This window comes from Tamandua tetradactyla, chromosome 11 (genome assembly GCF_023851605.1).
Source record: "Tamandua tetradactyla isolate mTamTet1 chromosome 11, mTamTet1.pri, whole genome shotgun sequence".
Classification (NCBI taxonomy): Eukaryota; Metazoa; Chordata; class Mammalia; order Pilosa; family Myrmecophagidae; genus Tamandua; species Tamandua tetradactyla.
This window is the reverse complement of record NC_135337.1, coordinates 66,236,294-66,259,454: the sequence shown is the minus strand read 5'-3', so window position 1 is coordinate 66,259,454 and position 23,161 is coordinate 66,236,294. Positions and strand designations below refer to the sequence as shown.

Below are 23,161 nucleotides of genomic sequence, written 5' to 3'. Positions count from 1 at the left end.
TGTTTCTACACTCTTCTCCATACCTTTCTCTTCTGTCTTTTCGTATCTGACTCTAGTACTCCCTTTAGTATTTCTTGCAGAGCTGGTCTCTTGGTCACAAATTCTCTCAGTGACTTTTTGTCTGAAAATGTTTTAATTTCTCCCTCGTTTTTGAAGTACAATTTTGCTGGATATAGAAGTCTTGGTTGGCAGTTTTTCTCTTTTAGTAATTTAAATATATCATCCCACCTTCTTCTAGCTTCCATGGTTTCTGCTGAGAAATCTACACATAGTCTTATTGGGTTTCCCTTGTATGTGATGGATTGTTTTTCTCTTGCTGCTTCAAAATCCTCTCTTTCTCTTTGACCTCTGACATTCTAACTAGTAAGTGTCTTGGAGAACGCATATTTGGATCTATTCCCTTTGGGGTGTGCTATACTTCTTGGATCTGTAATTTTAGGTCTTTCATAAGAGTTGGGAAATTTTCTGTGATAATTTCTTCCATTATTTTTTCTCCTCCTTTTCCCTTCTCTTCTCCTTCTGGGACACCCACAACACAAATATTCGTGCGCTTCATATTATCATTCAATTCCCTGAGCCCCTGCTCAAAATTTTCCTTATAGTTTCTGTTTCTTTTTGGATTTCAGATGTTCCATCCTCCAGTTCACTAATTCTAACCTCTGTGTCTTGAAATCTACCATTGTAGGTTTCCATTGTTTTTTTCATCTCTTCTACTATATCTTTCATTCCCATAAGTTCTGTGATTTGTTTTTTCAGACTTTCCATTTCTTCTTTTTATTCATCCCATGCCTTCTCCATGTCCTCCCTCAATTTATTGATTTGGTTTTTGAAAAGGTTTTCCATTTCTGTTCGTATATTCAGAATTAGTTGTCTCAGCTCCTGTATCTCATTTGAGCTATTGGTTTGTTCCTTTGACTGGGCCATATCTTCAATTTTCCTGGTATGATTTATTATTTTTTGCTGGCGTCTGGGCATTTAATCAGATTTCCCTGAGTGTGCGACCCAGCAGGTAAAGACTTTCCTGTGAAGTCTCTGGGCTCTGTTTTTCTTATCCTGCCCAGTATGTGGTCCTTGTCTGTCTGCAGGTCCCACCAGCCAAAGATGTTGTGGCTCCTTTAACTTTGGAAGACTCTCGCTGCTGGGTGTGTGGTAGAGACAGAGGAAAGGTTTTAGGTTTGTTTTAATGACTTCAAATTGTGAAGTCCTGGGATCTGAATTCCTTAAGAGAGGGATTGCACCTGAGTTGCGTTTCACCCCTCCCGAGGGGAAGGTTCAGGTGGTAGAGAGCCCTGAAAGCAGCCTGTTTCTGCGTTCGGGGCAGTTGCAACCTGTTTAATGCCAGCGCTGAGCCCAGAGGCAACAAAGCCTCTGTAGAAACAGCCGCAGAAGGCTCTGTTTCGCCCCCTTTCCTCTTTTTCAGTTAGCCCAATAGGCGACTTCCGCCTTGATCAGTTTCGCCTGAGCTGAGGGCCTATTTTTAGTAGTCAGAAGTTGTTCATTAATGCCACTATTGGTGTTAGGTTGGGCTCAGTCTCTACTACTGTTGGAGACTCCTTTCCCTCTGGGATGTCACCTGTGGGGGAGGGGCGCCGGCCGCTGTGGCTTGGGGGACCACTGATCCGAGGCTCCCAGCCGGCTCGGGAAACTGCGTGTGTGGAAGGGGCTCCAGTCGCCAGCCACCGCGGCTTGGGGAACCGCCGATCCGAGGCTCCCAGCTGGCCCGGGAAGCTACATGTGGGGGATGGGCACCGGCCGCCGTGGCTTGGGGAATCGCCGATCCGAAGCTCCCAGCTGGCCCGGGAAGGAGGGAGGGAGGGAGGGGCTCCGGCCGCCACCTGCCGCGGCCCGGGGAAGCGCGTGCCTCTCGGGGACCTCACCACAGCGGAGTCTCTTAGCTGGCCCAACCATTCCAGAATGGGGTACACTGTGTGTCTGGTCTCTGTCGTGCTCCGGGAGCTGTTCTGTACTGTTTCTAGTTTTTTAGTAGTTGTTCTGGAGGAGGAACTAAGACGCGCACTCCTTACTAAGCCACCATCTTCTCCGGAAGTCCAGAAACTTTTTCTTTTAAATTAAAAATGTTTATTTTGTTTTCTTTATCTTTTAGGCATTATTTTAATATCTCTTCTTTGATCCTTACCCCTCTGCTCCACCGAGATTTCTACCTCCAGGTTTGTAGATTTCTAGACAGTCATATATCTTTTAATTTACATGCATATGTTTATGTATGTGTGTTGCCATACTGACATTTTAAAGAATTAAGTAGTCAAGACTATCATTTTTTCCTTTATGTTTTATCTTTAGAATATGCTGGAAATGCTGACATTTATTTTTGTCACATTTACCATTTGGAAGAGAGAAACTGAGCTGTCAAAACTGATGGTGAATCTTTCGTTACTGAGACACCATGTGGGCTGCCAAATCTTATGTCTCAATTGTCATCTTAATAAAAATTTACAATAAGATAGACTATTTTGTGTGTATGTGGGGTGATGATTATCTAGGGAAGTCTGCAGGACTCCAAATTCAACCTGACATTCTAATGTTGGGTAAATCTGTTTCTGTATCTATTTGTACCTTATTCAAATGAGCAGTATACCTGGTACAATGTTAATTTTGTTTTCCCGATGAGCAGTTTATTTGCTTATTTTTCCGTGTTTCTAGATAGCATGCTATTTTAGGTTTGGCTTGCCTTAATGATTATGTGTTTTACCAAGGGAGGTAAGATGATCGATGTTCATATTTTATGACTACATTATGTAAAATGAATACTGTATTCATTTTCTGGAGTGGCCAGAGAGGAGGTAGGGATAAAATCTGTTGTACACAATCAAGCAAGAGATCTAGAAAAAGTGTTTATTGTGTTTGAAAATAGAATATTATGGGCCTAAGGGCACAAATTATACAGTGTTTGGACCTATATACATGTAACCATTGAGACACATTTTAAGTAGATGTCTAACAAAATCTGTTTTATATTTTTTAAAAATAACTTTTTATTAAGGTGGAGAATGTTTTGAAAGGTTGAAATATTGGAAGACCATTTTAATAGCCCAAGAGAGAGACAATTATCATGCAAACCAAAGAAGTAGCGAAACTGTTATCCAACAGGGTTGGATAACAGTGGCAAATATGATTCAGGCAGGAGAAGGGGAAAAAAGGAGTTGATTGAGATGGTGAGATGTATGGCTTGGGTGAGTAGTAAGTAGCAGTTTCCATTCTCCTACACAGATGTGCAAGTACATAAAGCTTTGAAACAGAAGCCCTATTTTATGAATTTATCAATCAGAAACAAAAGTGCTGAAATGTAAAGGGTACATGTTCAAAATGGTTTAAGTAAAACATTGCTATTTAATTTCTGTAGTCGCAAAATACTTAATATGAACATCCTTTAATATTGAAAAGCTGGAATAAAGTTTGGAATATCTAGACATGAAAATTTTAACCATTAAAAAGAAAACTGGCACAAGAATATCTGTGATACATTATTGGGGAAAACACATAATTTGGAATAAAATATGCTATGAATTAGTTCCTTTATATGACAAGGAAAACATTTATATACATTAATTTTCAAGTGTATATAAGCAAGAGAAAAGTATGAAAGGATAATAACCAAATTTTTAAACAAGTTTATTGTGGCTGGGGAATGGGAGTGGGCCTAGTAGAGCAAAACATATGATTCTTAATCATGATGTAGACATATTAGTATTACTTGACCTATTTTTATGATGTCATCCATTAGTACAACTCATGTAATTCAAACTACTGAAATTAAAAAAAAAACAAGTAAAAAATTATGTAACCGAAAGACAATGTGCAGGTGAAGAACAAAGAGATTTAGAAGGGGGACATAAGAGCTGATGAGACAGGAAATTGTAGATGACAATCAAGAGGAGAGAGTGGTATTAGGTGCTAACATTTATTGAACACTTAGCCACTCTTTTATGCAGTTTTACATGTAACGACTCATTTTATCTTCATAATAACCCTATGAAGGTGACATTATTGTTCTTCCCGTTTTATAGCTGAGGAAACAGATGCAGAGAGAGGTTAATTAGCCAATGCAATGTAAATGTCAAGCTAGGATGGGGACTGGTATGTTAGAACTTCAGTAGTCGAGCAATTCTGAGATCTACAAAGTTCAAACTATTGCAGTGGAAATAGACTGAGGTTCAAAGTTGCTGCCTGATGGAAGGGGACATGGAGGAAGTAGAAGCAAGATTGTTCCCTGGGTTTCTCAGATGAGCATGGGCGCCATCTGTACAAAGACAGTGGTTTCAACTGCAGTGTGGAAGGCTACAGTCCTCAAGTGACTAGTTAGAAGGTCCTCACAGGGAGGAAATTAAAACGGTGGTAAAATTGGAATGTGGTATGAACCTTAAGGAAGGAAGATTATGCTTGGGAAAGCTGAAAGTCTGCAAACCAAAAAGCGGGGCAGGGAGATCTCCAAATAAGCTCCTAAGCCTGAGATGTGTTAGAGATAGGGACCCAAGCAGCCTTGCCTTATCAGAGAAGCAGCATTTGCATTGGTGAACTTGGTAAAAAGGGTGTACACGTCAAAAATAATGGGTTTGAGGGCTTGACTTGTAAGGTAAGCCTGCATTTCATTTTGCAGGATTGCTCATTTGCATACGATTCAGACTCCATGGCTCAGGACTCATTCTGTCTTTTGGGATCAGGCTAACTATAAAGATGGAGAACAAAATACCCAAAAGGTAGAAGAAATAGTTGTAAACAAAATTAATAGAGATGATTTTAGAGAAGTGAGTATTTAAAGGGTTTTTAAAAAGATGGTCGATGATATTTATGTTTAACAATTAGAATTTCAAAGAAACATTCCTATTGTTTTTTATTGACTATGCATACCATTTTTAATGAAAAGAGGGGTTGTAACAGATAAATACTTGGGGATAAGGGAAGGAACACACATTCTTTTTTTTTAGGTCACACAATTTTTTAGAACAGTTGTATAGCCACTGGAACATAATTTTTTTTTTAAAAAATGAATAGATAAGTTATGTCTATATGATAAAAATTATAACTCATGTTTTCCTGATTAATTTTACTAAAAAACTAGTAAAAGTCCTTTGACTTTTTTTTAAATAGAATTGATAATATTTTTGCTTTCCAGGTAGGACTTTTTTAATTTAAATAAGGAGATTCTTAAAGGAAGAGTCTAGTAACCCAGCTTCTATAAAACTATTTTTCTACATGAAGATGTTTCAATTACTCTACATTTTCTCTATCTATAGCTGGACACAGCCAGAGGATTTTTTTTTAACCATTTTTTTTATTAATTAAAAAAAAAATTAACACAACATTTAGAAATCATTCCATTCTACATATGCAATCAGTAATTCTTAATACCATCACATAGATGTATGATCATCATTTCTTTGTACATTTGCATCGATTTAGAAAAAGAAATAGCAAGACAACAGAAAAAGAAATAAAATGATAATATAGAGAAAAAAATAAAAATACAAAAAATGTATTTAAAAAAACAAACTATAGCTCAGATGCAGCTTCATTCAGTGTTTTAACATAATTACATTACAATTAGGTAGTATTGTGCTGTCCATTTTTGAGTTTTTGTATCCAGTCCTGTTGCACAATCTGTATCCCTTCAGCTCCAATTACCCATTATCTTACCCTGTTTCTAACTCCTGATGGTCTCTGTTACCAATGCCATATTCCAAGTTTATTCTCTAATGTCGGTTCACATCAGTGGGACCATACAGTATTTGTCCTTTAGTTTTTGGCTAGTCTCACTCAGCATAATGTTCTCTACGTCCATCCATGTTGTTACATGCTTCATAAGTTCATTCTGTCTTAAAGCTGCATAATATTCCATTGTATGTATATACCACAGTTTGTTTAGCCACTCGTCTGTTGATGGACATTTTCAGCCAGAGGATTTTGTGGGTTTTTTTGTAATGGTTAAAAATGTCTGTCTACATGAGGCCCATCAGGGTAGTAATTTGTATACTTTGACAAAACATAGTGTGCCATCCCATTGTACTCACTCTACAGATGACAAAATTGAAGATGGAGAGTCCAAATGGCTTATCCTGGATCACAAAAAAAATTAATATCAGAACTTAGTTTCAAATCTTATGTAAGTCTCAGATGTGTTTTATATAGCCATGGATTCTTTTTCATGAGTGTTAAGTATTTATTCTGCAGTAGTATATAGCATTTACTGTAAAAACTGAGTTATTTAACATTATATAGGAAATCACAGTAAGGAATAATTCCATATATGGGTATTTCTGGAAATTTTAGCTTATTCAGCATGGCACACTGAAGCCCTACAAGCTCCTGGGTTGTGCTCTGATCTTCTCAGCCCATTTGGGCATTCACACACACACATACACATATACACACACACATGATTGAGATTGTTCATAAAGGAGATAGTAGAGGACAGAATCCAAAGGTGCTGAGATTAAAGCTGGCTGGAAGGATGTCTCCTGCTAAAGCAAAGGGGAAGGTAGACAGCATTGGTGCTGGGAAAGTAAATTGGGAAGGGGCAAAGGAGAGGATTATTCCTGATCAATGGCCTCTGTTTTCTCACTAAAGTAGGATGCAAGAGGTCTTTGGGATCTGATTTTGCTAGACTCGCTGTTTATTGATTAAAATGACTATAATATTACCAAATTACTACCTCAGTCTGTGAGAGTTGATCTGTTCTCCAGATATATAGTGTTTCTAAGAGGACTGAACATGTATGATATGGTAACTAAAAAGAAAACACATATAGCGGCGCTAAATGATGCCGGACTTCATTGCTGTTGGCTTTCATTTACTTGTACATTTTTTCTGTTTACTCTCTACCTGAAACCTGCAAGGACAGATCAAATAATACCAAATCAAATCTACCACAAAGTTACGATTAGATTCTCTATATAATCTCCAAGTTTACTTTGCTTATAGATTTTATCAAGGTACATCATCTAAAATCTGAAGCATAGCTATGTATGTTTTCATTCATCCAATATCTGAGTTCCTTGTAAGAGCTTGGTTTTACAAGAGCTTGGTCTGGAAATTACAGAGACCTCCTTTCATAGAGCTTAAAACAGGTAGGGTGGGAAATGGTGAAAACACTTAATAGGTCAACAAATATAGAGCTGGGCATATGATAGGTAACACGGTGCTGTGTAGGGTGTAAATTTAGAATGGATGGTGAGGGTGAGCCTCACAGAGGGAGTAGGTTTTGAGTGGAGAGCTGAATGACAAGAATGAGGAAGCCAAAGTATTTTAGGGAGATGGAAAGAGTAAGATCGGAGACACTAAGACATGTGTTTGGAAAAGAAAGAAGGCCAGTATAGCCAGACTTAGTGAGTAGAGAACTATAGAGATGAGGTGAGGGAGACTATCGGGTACAGAGCCCTGAGACCTATAAGGAATTGATGTTTAATCTGAGAGCAAAGGGAAGCAGGTCAAAGATGTTAAGCAGGACATAGTCTAATATGATCTAAAATAGAAGAATTGATTTGGAATGGTGGGAGGTGGTTGCAGTAGTCCAGGTGAAAAATGATGATGTCTTTTACCAAATAGGAGCAGCAGAGATAGAAAGAAGACTTATAAGAGTTGTCTCATGCAACTGTGGGAATGGGGCAAGTCCAGATTCTGTTGGACAGGTCACAAGCTGGGAATTCTGATGAAGATTTCTGACATATCCTCCAGGAGAAGCAGACTGGCCAAAGTTGAGATGGAAATTCTCCCTTCTGACTGTTGAAATCATTACTTCTCCTCTTAAAGTCTTCAATTGATTGCATGAGACTTCTCTCATTGTTGAAGATAATCTTCTCAGTTGATTGTAGATGTCATCAGCCATAGATGCAATCAATTTACTGTTGATTTAAGTCAATGAAATGTCCTCACAGTATCAGTCAAGCCAGTGCTTCCTTGACAAAGCAATTGGGCAACATTACCTGGTCAAGTCTATACATGAGCTTAACCATCACACCCATGTTCTCATCCACTAAACCAGATTGGCTGTGTCCAGCTATGGACAGAGAAAATGTTTCACTCTCAGCTCCTGCTCTATCCCTAATTTCTTATTAATTTGGATAGAGTGGTTAAATTAAATATATTTAATACCCAGACTTTACAGCAGAAAAAATATTTATAGGCAGTTAGATGTCAAATACTAACCCTTTTATCTCTTTCTCTGCTCTTCATTCCTGGAGCTGGTGTCCTCTTATTGGCTGGAGTCTCTCTGAGGCAGGAAAAAGGGCCAACAGACTGCCCAATGCTGGGCCTTTCTCAGGCTCCAAAACGATTTAGTTGCAGGATAGCAAGGTCAGTTAACTGAGGAAGTTCTTGGGAGGATCAGAAGGCACCCAGAGTAAGACCCCTGCGTATCTAGTTTGTCTGCTGGACTGTGACATTAGAGAGTGGAAAAAAAGTTTCAGATGTTTATTTCTTCACTTTGATGGGTGAAGAGATGGGGACTAGTCAAAGGCCCACCAAATGGTTAAGCCTCAGTTTGCATTGGTATTTTTCTTTTTTCAATTTTTTTCTAAGCAACCCTACACCTCCAGTTCCTTTATACTTTTGTTATACTTGTTCTTGAAGGAATTTTTGAACTTAGTGACCCTGATACGACATTCCAGGGCACAGAATCTCACATTCTGGTTTAATGTTTTATTGATGGTGCTCAGTAATTACTTATTTGCACCCCTGGTTCTCTTCATATTTCTCTTGCATTTTATTCTTTGTTCCTTTTTTGAACTCCTCTTCTTCATTTGATTGGCTATCCAAGTGACAAGCATAATTCCAGCACATCACAAATATGCTAGTATTCATTCTGTAGCTTCATGCCGAGACTTCTCCCTGATCCCCAGATCAGTTCCCTGCCTACTGCATAGCTTCACCTGGATGTTCCACAGACATCTCAAAGTCAGCTAAAACCATCATCTTAATCCTGAAACCCACTTTTTTCTCACTTGGTGAGGCCATATCTCCAAATCACCCATACTAGACTCTTCATTGTCTCACCTTTCTCCCTTAACTCTCTGTATTTGACCAATTACAAATTTCATGTACTAAAAGTTTTTCAAATCAATTTTTTAAAAATTGTTCTTGCACTACCACTATTCAAGGCCTTTATCATCTTTTTACTAGATTCTCATATAAGCTAATCATTAACTTCCTCCTCCTTAGTATGCAGGGCCCTCTGCAGTCCCACCCTCTGACTACACAGCTTTATGTTTTATCACTTTGTGAGCATGAAACTGCAGTATTATCAATGCCAAACTGATTGTGGTTGCCTTGCCCTCTGCTGTTTCTCATGTGGTCTCCTATGCGGGAAATACGCTTCCTTTCTCCTTCAGTCCATTTTGGTTAAAGCCCATCAATTAAGGCTCATTTTAGGCATTACCCTCTTAGAAATCTTTTCTGGGGTACCCCAAAGATTCTTATTTTTCCACTTTGCTCCCTTAATACCCAGGGGACAACTCTATCATTGCACAGACTTTAATTATCTGTTTGTCTATCTGCCTCTCCCTCTGGGCTTTGATTGAGGGCCTCTTATTTCTTTTTAGTCTCCTCAGTGTTAAACCAATTTTGAAATACAGTGGGCACTAAGTAAATAAACACTGATCAAACTGAATGAAAGCATGTTGGCAATTGAAATTTATGCCACTGTTTCTAAATTTACTAATATGATCTTTAATTTATACTGCAAACAAATACCAGTGTAAAAAGAACAGGGCAGTGTGGTTTTTTTTTTTTTTTTTTCTAACATGGGCAGGCACCAGGAATTGAACCCGGGTCCTCTGGCATGGCAGGCGAGCATTCTTGCCTGCTGAGCTACCATGGCCTGCCCAGGGCAGTGTATTTTAATGGAAAGAACTCCAGAAGGGAGTCAGAAGAGTGTGATTCTACCCAAGATTATAGCATATATAATATTTCTAGTTATAAAGCTACAAATCTAGATATAAAGCTAACAATATCAAATAAAAACCTTTGAAAAAATTTTTACTGCAATCAAACATAAAGAATAACCATGTGGTCATTCACTTATCATAATGAAATATCTGTGAAACCTAATTATCACCTCTTCATTAATGAGCATGGTAGGAGAAAGAAATTCACTGTTAATGTAGTTGACAGGTATGTCTATCCCTTTTTATCATCATGTTAATTGGGAATGAAATACAAATAGAAATAGCAGTTGTAGAATAATGGTCTCAACTGTTAATTGACTTGGCTTCTCATTCTCTCTCAGTTGCTGTTTGTTAGACAAGTCATTTTATATGAAGTAAAGTTGAGACTAGAGTATTTAGTCATGGCCACAAATCAGGTCTCAGTAGTTGGCAAACTTGGATTATTAGAGATATTGTTTTCATTTGATAACTCTCCTTTCTGATGTATGGGAAGTATTAGCCTCCTATTTAATTTTTTTTTGGGGGGGCGTGCATGGTCCAGCAGTCAATCCTGGGTCTCCTGCCCTCCTATTTAATTTTTATCTCTGTTAACAAAGTGTCTGACAACATGTCATTAGGATTTATCTTTGTTATTGGTGAAAGTGGTGCATTGCTGAGATGCAGGTAGGAATGGTTAATAAAGTAATTGCTAATGTATGGGGAAAAACACAAAAATATATAGTTTCTATTTTTAATGTTTACAGTGGTAAGCACTTTTTATACTACTCCAATAATTAAAAGACTTGAACAGATACAAGTGATTTCTAGTAGTGAGAGAAATACCTCAACTAGGATAAACTAGAATCTTTTACAAAAGAACCAAAGCTTTCTTGGAGGAAAGCTGCTCAGCTTCCTTATCAGTTTAATGGCCTATGAACATTTGTGTCATATGTTTTATTTACAGATATAATGCTACTGTTTTTCATTCCCTCTGTGGTGAGTATCCTGATAATGTAAACTATTTAGAGTTTAAAAATGCTCCTATAACTTACCTATTGCCTTTTTAAAAGCATGAAAGTTTCAGATTAGTATTTCTCAGTTGGGAATGTCATTGGTATTTAAGAATAGGAAAATTAAAACTTTAGCTTAAAAATGAGTGGAAATATGTAAAATAATATGGGAAATCCAGAATAGTTTGAAATTATGAAGATTATACCATAAATGAAATTTTCTCTTTGATTCTACATAATAAACTTGTGCTACAATGATCAGAATGAAAATATTTGATTTTGAGTCATCAAATCACCACACACACAAAAAAAAACCTTTGTAATAAGCAGCTGCCTTCTTAAGAGTGTGTTTAAAATGGTATATTTAGATGCTGGTTTAATATATCAATTCTCATTATTTGATTGTGGCCCAAGAGTCAAAACTGTATTTTCTTGTAAGATAACTGGGCAGTAATTAAACAATTTGCTGCTCTTGAAGGAAACTTCAAGACCTGACTCCAAATAACCTCCTAAATCGAGACTAGAGCAAGGTATAACAGGAGCAAATCTGGGCAAGGCTGGCATCTTTTAGGAGGTCAGAAGAGGTAATTTATGTTGGGAAAGCTGCAGTCATCAAACAGCGCTAGCACTTTTAACACTCAGTTGTCAGCACTGCTGTTGGAGGCCCAGGGCCAGTACCCGCCCTCGTTCCTGTGGCCCAGCTGGATGGAAGGCTCCCACCCAGAGCTCCACAATCTCTCTGGCAGGTGTACCCAAGAGCAATGTGGTGACAGCTGTGGGCGACTGCCTGCAGCAGGTGTCTGGTCAGAGCCTAGGTGGTTGAGTGCAGGAGCCTTCACCTTTACTATTTAATCAATTCTCCCAAACTGGAGCCTTACTGAAAATGTTCATATTATGCAAAAGGAGCTGTTCGGTTTTCTGTTGTCCTGACCTCTTTCTAGGCCATCCAAGGATTTCTCTTGTCTGAGCAGTGGCACCCTCATTACACTCACAGTGTGAATTTGGAGTCTTTATGTGTAATGTTGCTTGGACATAAAAAAAGAAAATGTAGCTGTTCTTGTTTACCATCTGTCTTCCTTATGGCCTCCATGGGGGCAACTCTTACCTGTTTGTCCTGTACCCTGTGAGCATTGTGAGGAGAATGAGCCCTCCCTCTCCTGTCTTGCTGCGTTACCAGGCTAACTCTAGGCTTCAGCTCCCCTCCCAAATACCACTTGGGGTAATGATCTCTTGTATTCTTCTTTCTCCTCAGCTATGCTTTCTGTGATACACACGAGGCAAAAAGGGGCTCTCTCACCAACTGAAAACACACAGAAACAGAAAATTTGAGTAGGTTACTGCTTTATTTCCAACTCCTACTCCCAGTTGCCTCTGATCAAAACTGCTTCAGACTTGAGTTTCCCAGACGTTTTCATAGAGAACTTGGTGATGGTGCATAAATAACCCAGCAGGCACTGGGCCAGAAATTTGGGTTGATTTTTGTTTGTTTTTTTACTTTTCTGTGGCTGCATAACGAACTGCTACAAACTTAGTGGCATAAGACAATATGCATTGATTATCTCACAGTGTCTGTGGGCCAGGGTCCATCTGAACTAGGTTTTCAGTTTCGGGGTCCCTCAAATGCCTGTGATCAGTGTCAGGACTAGGGTTTCACCGGAAGCCCCAGCGAGGAGAATTCACTTTCCAGCTTATCCATTCCTACAGTGTGATTGGGCTGACGGCCTTGTTGCCTTGCCCTCCATGGCTGGAAATTGCCCTCAGTTCCTTGGCACGTGGGCCTTGTTCACAGGACAACCTGTTCTGTCAAAGCCAGCAAACCAGAGCCTGCCAGCAAGTTGGAAGTCACATCTTCCATAGCCCAGTCACAGAACTGCAGTACATCACCTTTGTTATGTTCTGTTCGCAAGTCATAGGTCAACTCACACTCAAGGATTACGCATTATATATTTCACTTCTTGAGTTTTTGTCCATTTGATCTATCAGCACCTTAGGGGAATTTCTTTAAATATTCATTTATCATTGTTGATTATTTTTCCTATTTATCTATATAGTTCTGTAAGGTTTTCTTTATAGAAACATAAATAATATATATAAATATATATTTCAAAGGCTGTGTAACTACATGTTTGCAAATGATTGTATTCTATTCATTCAATCAAGCTATCTGCGTCAGGTATATCAAACTCTGTTTATTCATTATGATATTTTTCAACTTAAATTTTATTTTCTTCAGACACTAAAATTCCTACCCTAGATTTCTTTTATTATAATTCATATTAGCCTCTTACTACATCTTATTTTTGAACCTTTTGTGTCCTTTTGTTTTCAATGCATCTCTTGTGGATAAATATTTCAGGATTTTTCCTTTCTTTCTCTTTTTTTAAACCCTGAGTCTCTGCTCTGATCAAATAAATCTATTTATATTTATTTTAATTAATGTTAGGTTAAAACATTTCTGCCATTTTAATGTTTTCTATTTCAATTGCTTTTGCTTCTATTTTTTTCCCTTCTTAACTAGATTGTTATATTCTTCTAGTAGTTTAAAATTATGAATTTTCCTGGTATTTACCCCTGTGGTAGTTAGATTTAGTTTCAACTTAGCCAGGTGAAAGTACCTAGTTCTGTTGCAGTGGACATGAGCCAATGGTACCTGAACCTCATCTGTTGCTCATTACATCTGTAGTCAGCTAAGAGGCGTGCCTGCTGTAATGAATGATGTTTGATTTAATTGGCTGGTGCTTAAATGAGAGAGTTCAGCGTAGCACAGCCCAAGCAGCTCAGCATACCTCATCTCAGCATTCGCAGCTCAGCTCAGGCCTTTGGAGATGCAGAAAGAAATCAACCCTGGGGAAAGTTGCTGGAACCCAGAGGCCTGGAGAGAAGGCCAGCAGAGACCATCCTGTGCCTTCCCACGTAAGAAAGAACTTCAGTTGAGAGTTAGCTGCCTTTCCTCTGAAGAACTAACAAAATAAATCCCCCTTTATTAAAAGCCAATCCGTCTCTGGTGTGTTGCATTCCGGCAGCAAGCAAACTAGAACAACCCCTAATTTATTATGATTATGCTGATATTTATTTTGTGCTTATATATTTTTGCAAGCTTATTAATATCTCAACTCCTCTGTGATCCTCTCCAAATCCTCATCCCTTTATCATGTGTGATTGTGTTGGATTCTATTCTGTGTCATTAAAGATGTATTTAATGGGAGGATATATTCTGCCCTATTTATTCTGCTTAGTTTATTTTACAGCCAACTTAACTCTTTTTGTATTTTATGGCATTTTTCTGGATTTATTTTTCTTTTTGTTGATTTTCTTTTTCCAAAAGTGTTTTCAAGAGGAGGCTTTGATTGTAGGCTGAATGAAATTACTCGAAAGCTGGGACTTGAAAAAATTTTTAAATTTCTCATCCAGTAAAGTCTTGGTTTAAAGACTATTATAGTGGTTGGATTAGGGATGCATTAATTTTAATATATTTTTAAATAATGACAATCAAATTCTTTTACACCATCTATTTTATATTACTGTAGAGGCCATTTTAAATTCTTCCTTAAATAATTGTCTATAGCCATTGTTTTAGTTTCCTAGACTGCTTAACACAAATACCATGAAATGGGTTGGATTAAGCAATGGGAATTTCTTTGCTCACAGTTTTGAGGCTGGAAAAATATTCAAATCAAGGTGATATTTTCTTTCTGAAGACCAGCTGTTGGCGATCCTTGGCTCTTCTGTCAGATGGCAATCTCTGCTGATCTTTCCCTTTTTGTCCACGTATTGTTGATTTCAACTTCTTGCTTCCATAGCTTTCTTGTTTATGTCTGAATTTATTCCTATATAAAGGACTTCAGTAAAAAGGATTAAAGCCTATCCTTTTTTGGGTTTTAAAACTGAAAACCTTGCTGAGATGGACCCTGGCCCACAGACACTGTGAGATAATCAATGTGTATTGTCTTATGCCACTAAGTTTGTAGCAGTTTGTTATGCAGCCTCAGAAAAATAATAAAAAAAAAACAAACAAAAATCAACCCAAATTTCAGGCCCAGTGCCTGCAGGGTTATTTATGCACCATCGCAAGTTCTCTGTGAAAATGACATGGGTCATACCTTAACTGATGTAGTCTCATCAAAAGGTCCAACTTACAATGGGTCCACAGCCACAGAAATGGATTAGACTTAAGAACAGGTTTTTCTGGAGTACAGACAGCTTCAAACCAAAACAGCCAACATTGACTTTTGCAAATCATTTACTGTGTACTTGTATTGTAGATATATATTGAGTTGTACACAGACCTATGTGCCTTTGCTACTTGGTTCTTTATTGCTTTTGGCTGTAAAACCTCTTAGAAGTATAGTCCTTTGCATATAAAAGGAGCTGAATAGGTGACTTTTCAGTTGGATATACATAATCTGGCTCATCCTAGGTATACCTGAGAATTCCTCCTTTTTAGAAATGCCCCCAGATAATTATATGCCATCATTTCCCTTCAAAACTCATTGATTCTGCTTTGGGAATTCTTTTTCCTTATAACAAACTCCATTGTGAAGTTCTCAACCTCATTTCAAAATATTTCTACTACCACCAGGCCTTACCATTTTTCATGATGCTTTTTCAGGGGCAGGTTGTTTAATCTCACATGTGCATCCTCAGGTTCAGAAGGTGAGATCTTGCGTACTTCCTTGACAGAACCAACCAGATTCTTAACCCCATCCTACTTGTAAAACCTCCTGAGGTCCATGCCATTTGGCTTTACTAAGCTCTCTGTCATATTGCTATTATCATCTAGTAACTTTCCTGTCCCATCCCTTAGCCATGCCTCCCATACACTTGAGATTTTATTACCTCCCCCAGTCTTTTCTTCTCCAACTTCTATCCATTTTCTTGGGAATTTATCATTTGCATGAATAATCCAATTGATAGCCTCAGTCTCAAATCACTGAATCTACTCATCTCCAGTGAACTTTTCTTCTATTCTGTTTTAGTCACCCACCCTCAGGGTTACAGGACCAGACTGGACTTTGTCATCAGCAAAAACTGCCTTGCCTCCAATATGACTAAGCCAAGCATTCTTCACTCTGACAACAGCTCTAGAATGCTTGCTCAGTTATCCCTCACAGAAACAATTATTTTAACTTCAAAAAGACTCATCCATCAACCCACCACTTTCTCAGTCCTCACCAGCTCTTCCTGGTTTTACTTCTGTCTTTATCCATCTTAGATTTTTTTGGTCCTTTTTAATTTTTTTTAAAATTTTTATTTGTGTTTATTGTGAAAAATTAAAAATATACAAAAATACAATAAACTTCAAAGCATACCACAACAATTAGTTATAGAACAGATTTCAAAGTTTGGTATGCGTCACAGTCTACAATTTTATGTTTTTCCTTCTGGCTGCTCCAACACAGTAAAGACTAAAAGAAATATTGATATAATGATTCAGAAGTCATACTCATTTGTTAAATCCTATCTTCTCTTTTATAACTCCACCTTCTCCTTTGATCTATTTTTTGATTATTTTTTATTGATATATATTCACATACCATGTAATCATTCAAGTGTACAATCAATGGTTCACAATATCATCATATAGTTGTGTATTATCATCACAACCAACTTTTTTTCTTTTATTTTTATGAAAAATAACATATACAAAAACAATAAATTTCAAAGCACATCACAACAACTAGTTGTAAAACAGATTTCAGAGTTTGGTATAAGTTACAATTCCACAATTTTAGGTTTTTACTTCTAGCTACTCTAAGATACTGGAGACTAAAAGAAATATCAATATAATGATTCAGCAATCATACTCATTTGTTAAACCCTACCTTCTCTATATAACTCCATCACCTCTGCTCTTTCTACCATTCCTTAGGGGCATTTGGGCTATGCTAGTCAGAGAAGGTAGGTTGATGTTGTTTCATCCTTGTGTCCTTGGAGACAAGCCTACTGAGGACTGGTTAGAGAATGCTGGGTCCAAGATGAGTTCTGATCTAGTCTCAGCCCTTGAATAGCTGTAACATGGGAATGCTGCTTAATTTGGCTGGGCTTCAATGAGCTCTTCTATTAAATGGGAATGATAATTCCTGCCTAGTTCAATTAGAAGGTTTTTCTAAATATCCAGATAGGTAATAGTTCTGAATTTTTTTTTTTTTTTGGTTTAAACACAAGCACTTACTGGCTCATGGTTTCAGAGGCTGAAAGTCCAAAATTGAGCCATCATTAAGACCATGCTTTCTCCCCAAAGTTTTAGCATTTTCGTGCTGGCTCACCACAATCCTTGGTGTTCCTTGGCTTGCATGTCTGCTTGCCATCACATGGTGATTTTTTCTTGTGTTTGCTTCATTGGTTAGTTCTGAAAGTCTTTTGAAATAAATAGTATGAAGAACTATTTTGACACAAAATATGGCTTTTCATCTCTGATAAAATTTGGCTGTGGCCTTAGAAAAATCTAGTAAATCCTACAGTGTCCTCAGCAAGTATTGTCAGTATAAAAATTGTTTTATAACAAATTATTTTTAAAAGGTGGGAATTTATCATTTTTTTTTTGGTCTGGTTCTTTGAAGAAGATGGAAAAATACCTTAATGATGTGTATCAGAAATGTAAGAGACAGAATTCATGATACCAAAAGTTCCTGATTGAACTGTATCATCTGGGAAATCTCAGCATGTGCCATCAGTTGAATGTTTTGATTGGCATATGTTTGGCATTTGTCATGTTGAGGCATGCAAAGCACTGAATAGTAATTCGAATAGCAAGCCCCTTGGTAGAAACAAATAGAAAATGCTTTACCATCAGCCCAGTGAAATCAAACTCTGAACAAACCTATGAATAATGCAAACAGAGGCATTTGGGAAAAAGTCAGTATCAAGAGAAAATGTTTTCCTAATCGGTGCCTTGGTAGTTTATTGTTGGTTTGATGGTGTGTTTGTTTGTTTTCACTTTTTTAAAGTTCACTATATTTTAATTAGATACATGTTTTGCTCCTGCTCAATGAAATGAGACATTAAATTAATGTAAGAAATCATGTGTTTTAAATAGCTAAATTTCTTTGGCCTAACTATAGGATCAAAACTCTGTATGCTTTTCCATGGCAATTGCTGTTGGATTATATTTAACTTTTCAATTTTCCTTTTTAAATGAAGACAACTGAGAATAACCACTGTAACTTGTGAGCTATAGAGTGCATTTTTACCAATGAATGGACAGTATAGTGACTCTTAAATTCTATTTAAACTTCTAGCCTCTAAAAATGATGCTGAATTAACTAATCTGTAAACTATATCCTAACTCCTTCTGTCTTCAAGCATCATATTCTTGTATTATCTGCCACATGTTATTCTCCCAATTACCAATTCTGAAGAGAAATTCTTAGACCTTTTTTTATTCTCTATTAATTTTCTCCTGGTAGGTTATCCTTATCAAACATGTTTTAAAAAATTGACCAGAACGAAGTGATGTAACTGTGATTGAATCAAAGGAAATTATTTCGGGGTCATCTGCTATTAATTACTTTCCCTAAATATTTGTGTATTAGATATGACCACAGATTTCTAAATTCTTTTATTAGAATACAATAAACCTAATTATTATCTGAAATAATTTCAACATTTTTAAGAAACAGAGTTAATATGATTCTTGCATCAAACACACTTAAAATCCAAATAACTAAATACCCAATAGGAAAATTGATTATATGTGTGTGTGTATGTGTGTGTGTGTATGCATATATATCTCCATGAAAAATATGTGTGTAGAGAATTTCAAGAAATTATTTCTCTAACTTATAGAGTACTCTGTGCATTAGGATTCCATTTACATAAGGGAGAGACACAGTAGTCAATGATCTGGGGGTTTTTTTGGTTTTTTTTTTGACAAGACCTCTTTGTGGTATTTGTCCACTCCTCTTTTCTTCTTGTAAACCTATTCTTTTAATTTTCTAAGTCACCACACTCTCCCTTTTTTCCCCTCTTTTAATGGTTCTTTTTCCTCTTTTTAGGAGATAATGGCTAAAAACTAGATGGCATGGGTTTGGATCCTGCCTCCCCACTTTCTACCTGTGTGACCTTGGGAGAGCTATCTAAATTTCCTGAGCCTCAGTTTGCTTATATGTAGAAATCTACATATCTAGCTTGTACATAATCTACATAATCTATCTTGTACCATAGCTATAAATGTATGGGCCCCCAAATTTATATGTCTAGCTTCAATCTTCCCATGAGCTCCAGATTCAGACATTCAATTCCCTCAACCTTATCTCCAACCTGATTATCTAATAGGCTTCTCAAACTCAGAACTCTTAATCTCTCCCCTTCCAAAGCAGCCCCTAATCTTCACCAAATCTTCCTTATTTCTGTTACTGACATCATGATCCACTCAAGCCTAAAAGCTGTATGGTCCTGCAGCTATTTTACACAACTGAGCAGTCCTCACTTGAAAATGAATGTATAGCAGACTGGTGACCAGAAATAAAAGCAAAATCTTGCCATTTTTTTAAAGGAATTTTGGAAAATCATCTTGTATTATTGGGCAAAAGGTTTTAGAAGTCTTTGATCTTTCCTGGATTTGATCCATGACTTGGAAAACTCAGAGGGCAAATGCTCAATTTGGGCAGCAGCAGGTTGGAAGGTGAGGGAACAGTCTCTGCAAATGACTTATTTGGGCTGCTTAAAATTCCAGTCCCCTTTCTTCACCTTTCTAAAGAAATGAAGCAAATTCTGATCCTAACAATCCACAAAAAAAGGAATAAGTAACTCTTCCAGAAAACTTGCATCTGACACTAGAACACAGGGGGAATCCAGATATCAAAATAAATTTCAGCTAGAAAATGTTTCGCAAATACATTAAAAGTGAGACTACAATGAAGAGAAGCATAAGATCATTAATTATAGGAGAAAGGAAATGAATGACACTGAGATGGCTGGAGTTTTAATACCTGTTTTGCTTCTGTTGTCACTAAAAGTGTGTGATTTCAAACAAAGCTTTTCTCATCTACCCTACTATGTAATTAAGCTAACTTTTATTGTCAATTATTGCATAAAATATTTACTCTTTCCTGTTACCACTTGCAAATACCTTAGAATACTTGTTTAATTCCATGCTATTTGCATTTCTGGGTTCCTAAATTATCTGACACTGCACGTGGTTTTATTTGTATCTGAGTGCTGTAGGTGATTACAGTCAGACCAGTGACGCTACCTTGTATCTTTGTCCTAAATGTGGTGTTCTTTCTTGAGTGTGTGTGTGTGTACATATAGGGTGATCTCACAATTATGTATAGCATATTTCATATGCACCTGTGTATATAGAGTAACAAAAGGATTTTCCCTTGGTCAGTTTCTTCTTACCCAATTTGTCCATGATTCATGTAAAGATGAATAAGCCATGCTTATCCCAGTTACAGAAGGCACAAGTCTGGAAAGGAAAATTGATATGAGAAACAATAGTATCAAGAATCAAAGCATTGTGCCAAACAGGAATAAGGCTGTGCCAAACAGCCTTCCAAGGGATGAAATTTAAGGTTTTTGTTTTGAGCTTTTAGCAACCTGTGATTGTACCAGGACAGGATTGAGGATATTCAGGGATATTCACGTACACAGAAGTGAAAGTGACGGCAGTCCTAGGACTTGAGGTTGGTCACAAGTTCAGCCCATTGGGATGCAGATGTGTGAAGTGGAAGTGGAATGTCAGTTGTAGGCTAATTTCATTCAAGCATGATGACATCCCCCAAAAATGAAAAGTTAACTATATACTTGACTTTTCCCTTACCTAATAATGAATACTGGTTCTGAGAAGGATCCTTCTGTTTGCTGAGCTAACTGAGGAGGGGACAGGGTTGGAACTATAAGGGCCCCCTGGATTTGGGGCTAAGCTGGAGGAAGGAGATCCTTAGGAGATTGGGCACAGGTGGAGACAGGGTCTTGGAGAGAAAAGAGAAGGACTATGGGAGGGTTTTCTGAACCATTATGCCATTAGGGTGAGCACAAGAAGGCTTGAGGTATAAAAGTAGACATTCCTGACCACTACACATAGTGGCCCCATGTCTCTTGGCTTAAGACACCAATCTGCATTTCATCCCTGGTCCTGGGTTCTGCATATAAAGGACACAGAAAAGGGGCGGGCCGCGGTGGCTCAGCGGGCAAAGTGCTTGCCTGCTATGCCGGAGGACCTCGGTTCGATTCCCGGCCCCAGCCCATGTAACAAAAACGGAGAAACAGAATACAATAAAACAAGAAAATGTTTAAAAATGTTTCCCTTTCTTCCTTCCTTCCTTCCTTCTATCCTTCCTTCCTTCTCTCTGTCTTTCCTTTAAAAAAAAAAAAAAAAGGACACAGAAAAAACTCAGAGTTAAAGACAGACAAGGAAACACTGATTCACTGTCTTTGGATGTTTGTGACATTGCCACCTGGAAAGAGGAGTCAGTTTATCCCGTATTGCTCAGAGTACCAGCCCTGGTGGAGGCAGTTGTAAGATCAATCGAGAATACTTTTGGTGACTAGAGCCACCCAGCAGTGGATTAAGACCTCTGGCAGGGTAGTGGTCTCACCACAGCAGGAACGGTCCAAGCAGAACTCAGATGATCCTCTGTCAAGGAGATCTTGGAGTGCTCTGTGCATTGTGAGGCGGGCTGAGGTGATTGGCAAGGTTCATCTCCAAGTCCAGAGGGAAGTCATTAACATCTGTGCTGCCTGCTCTGTGCCTGATGCATTGCTTATCTTACCTCACTTAAATTTCTGAGATGCATCTTATCTGCTTTTGAAGACTAAAAGTTCTGAGGGTCCAGTAGGTTAGGGAACTTGCTGTTGAATAACCAAAAAGGGATTTGATCCCAAGTCTGTTTCACTCTAAAGCACATATGCTGATTTCAGGATTAAATAAGATAATGCACAGAGGATCATCCAATATTAGGGGTTTCTATTATTGTAATATAATATACACCAAAACAGTAAAGGGACAGTGATGAGTTACTAATTAATATTCCTAAAAGAAGTCCCTGACCTGAAAACATTTCAGAGCAGTGGACTAAATCTTTTCCCCCTGTGTACCTGATATCTAGAATGCCTTAGTTTTCCACAAATTGGGGATTGGAGTATGTGCAGCTAGTTCACGTCCAGTGTGATCATCACTCACCAAACACTCTAGCCTTTTTTTGTTTTAACAAACCCAAAGACACTGAGTAGTTTTAGAATGGTCAGTACCCATCTAGTCTTTATGTTTGCCAATTTATTAGCGAACCACTGAATATCAGCATATCTCAGCAGATATTGGGGCTTAACTTTCAGATATTCCCAGCTGAATGGCCTGGGAACTAAAAAGTACATATGCCTTGACCTCAAACCTATTGAATTAGAACCTCTGACAGAGAAGCCTAGGAATTTCATCCTGTCTCCCTACCTCACTCCAGTCAAGCCATGCTGCCTCTTGCTGTCCCCTCCTCAGGGTGGTCACACGTGCTGTTCCCTCCATCTAGAAGATTTACCCCCAAGGTGATCTGCATGGCTTACTCTCTCACTTCCTTTGGATCTTTGTTGGAATGTCATGGTTGACAGTTGGATTTGATGGTTGAAGCCATCAAAATTGGTGGATTCTTTGTACACCAATTTTGAGAACTGCCCCTCTCTCCCCAAGTCCTTCTGATCTTCACTCAGAATCAAGTTTCAAACCTAAGCCCTAGTGACTCCTCCCCTCCCACTCTCTGCCTAAACCCTAGGCACTGCCTCTCCTTCTGTTCTCCTCTTAGGCCCATAGGGACTCTCTCCCTCTATGCCCCCAGGGACTGCCTCTGCTCCCACTTTCTCCCTTCCTTACTCCAGTCAAGCCATGATGCCTCCTTGCAGTGCCCTCCTCAGGGCAGTCACACGTGCTGTTCCCTCCATCTAGAAGACTTACCCCCAAGGCGAGCTGCATGGCTTACTCTCTCACCTCCTTTGGATCTTTGTTGGAATGTCATTATCTCAATAAGTCCTTCCCTAACCATACTGTATAAAACTGACACATATCCCTCTCAACCCATCCCGCATACTCTGCTGTTTTTTCTCTACAATGTTTACCACCATCTCACAGACTGTATAGTTTATTAAGCTGTTGTCTGTTTCCTTGCATGAGGGCAAGTATTTCTGTCTACTTTGTTCATTGTTGTTATCTCAGAACCAAGTAGTTCTTGGTTCTGTTGGCCCCCAGTAGATACTTAGCATTTGTAAGAATGAATGAAGGAAATCCTCGATCACGTGGGGGAGGTTGCAAGATTGGTTTCAGGACTTCTGAAGACCTCTTTCAATTCT

At 38.1% G+C, this 23,161-nt stretch overlaps 1 protein-coding gene and 1 long non-coding RNA gene across 6 annotated transcripts in view; both read left to right on the top strand.

Moving 5' to 3' along the window:
- LOC143650242 (uncharacterized) overlaps positions 1-5,094 on the top strand; it is a 37,752-nt gene extending 32,658 nt beyond the window's left edge. For both annotated transcript variants that reach the window (XR_013159453.1, XR_013159454.1), the window contains exons 3-4: positions 2,105-2,168; positions 3,002-5,094. This is a non-coding gene — a long non-coding RNA (uncharacterized LOC143650242). The remainder of the gene's footprint in view (positions 1-2,104; positions 2,169-3,001) is intronic.
- PRKN (parkin RBR E3 ubiquitin protein ligase) overlaps positions 1-23,161 on the top strand; it is a 1,515,422-nt gene that overhangs the window by 186,139 nt on the left and 1,306,122 nt on the right. The gene's annotated exons all lie outside the window — the stretch shown is intronic.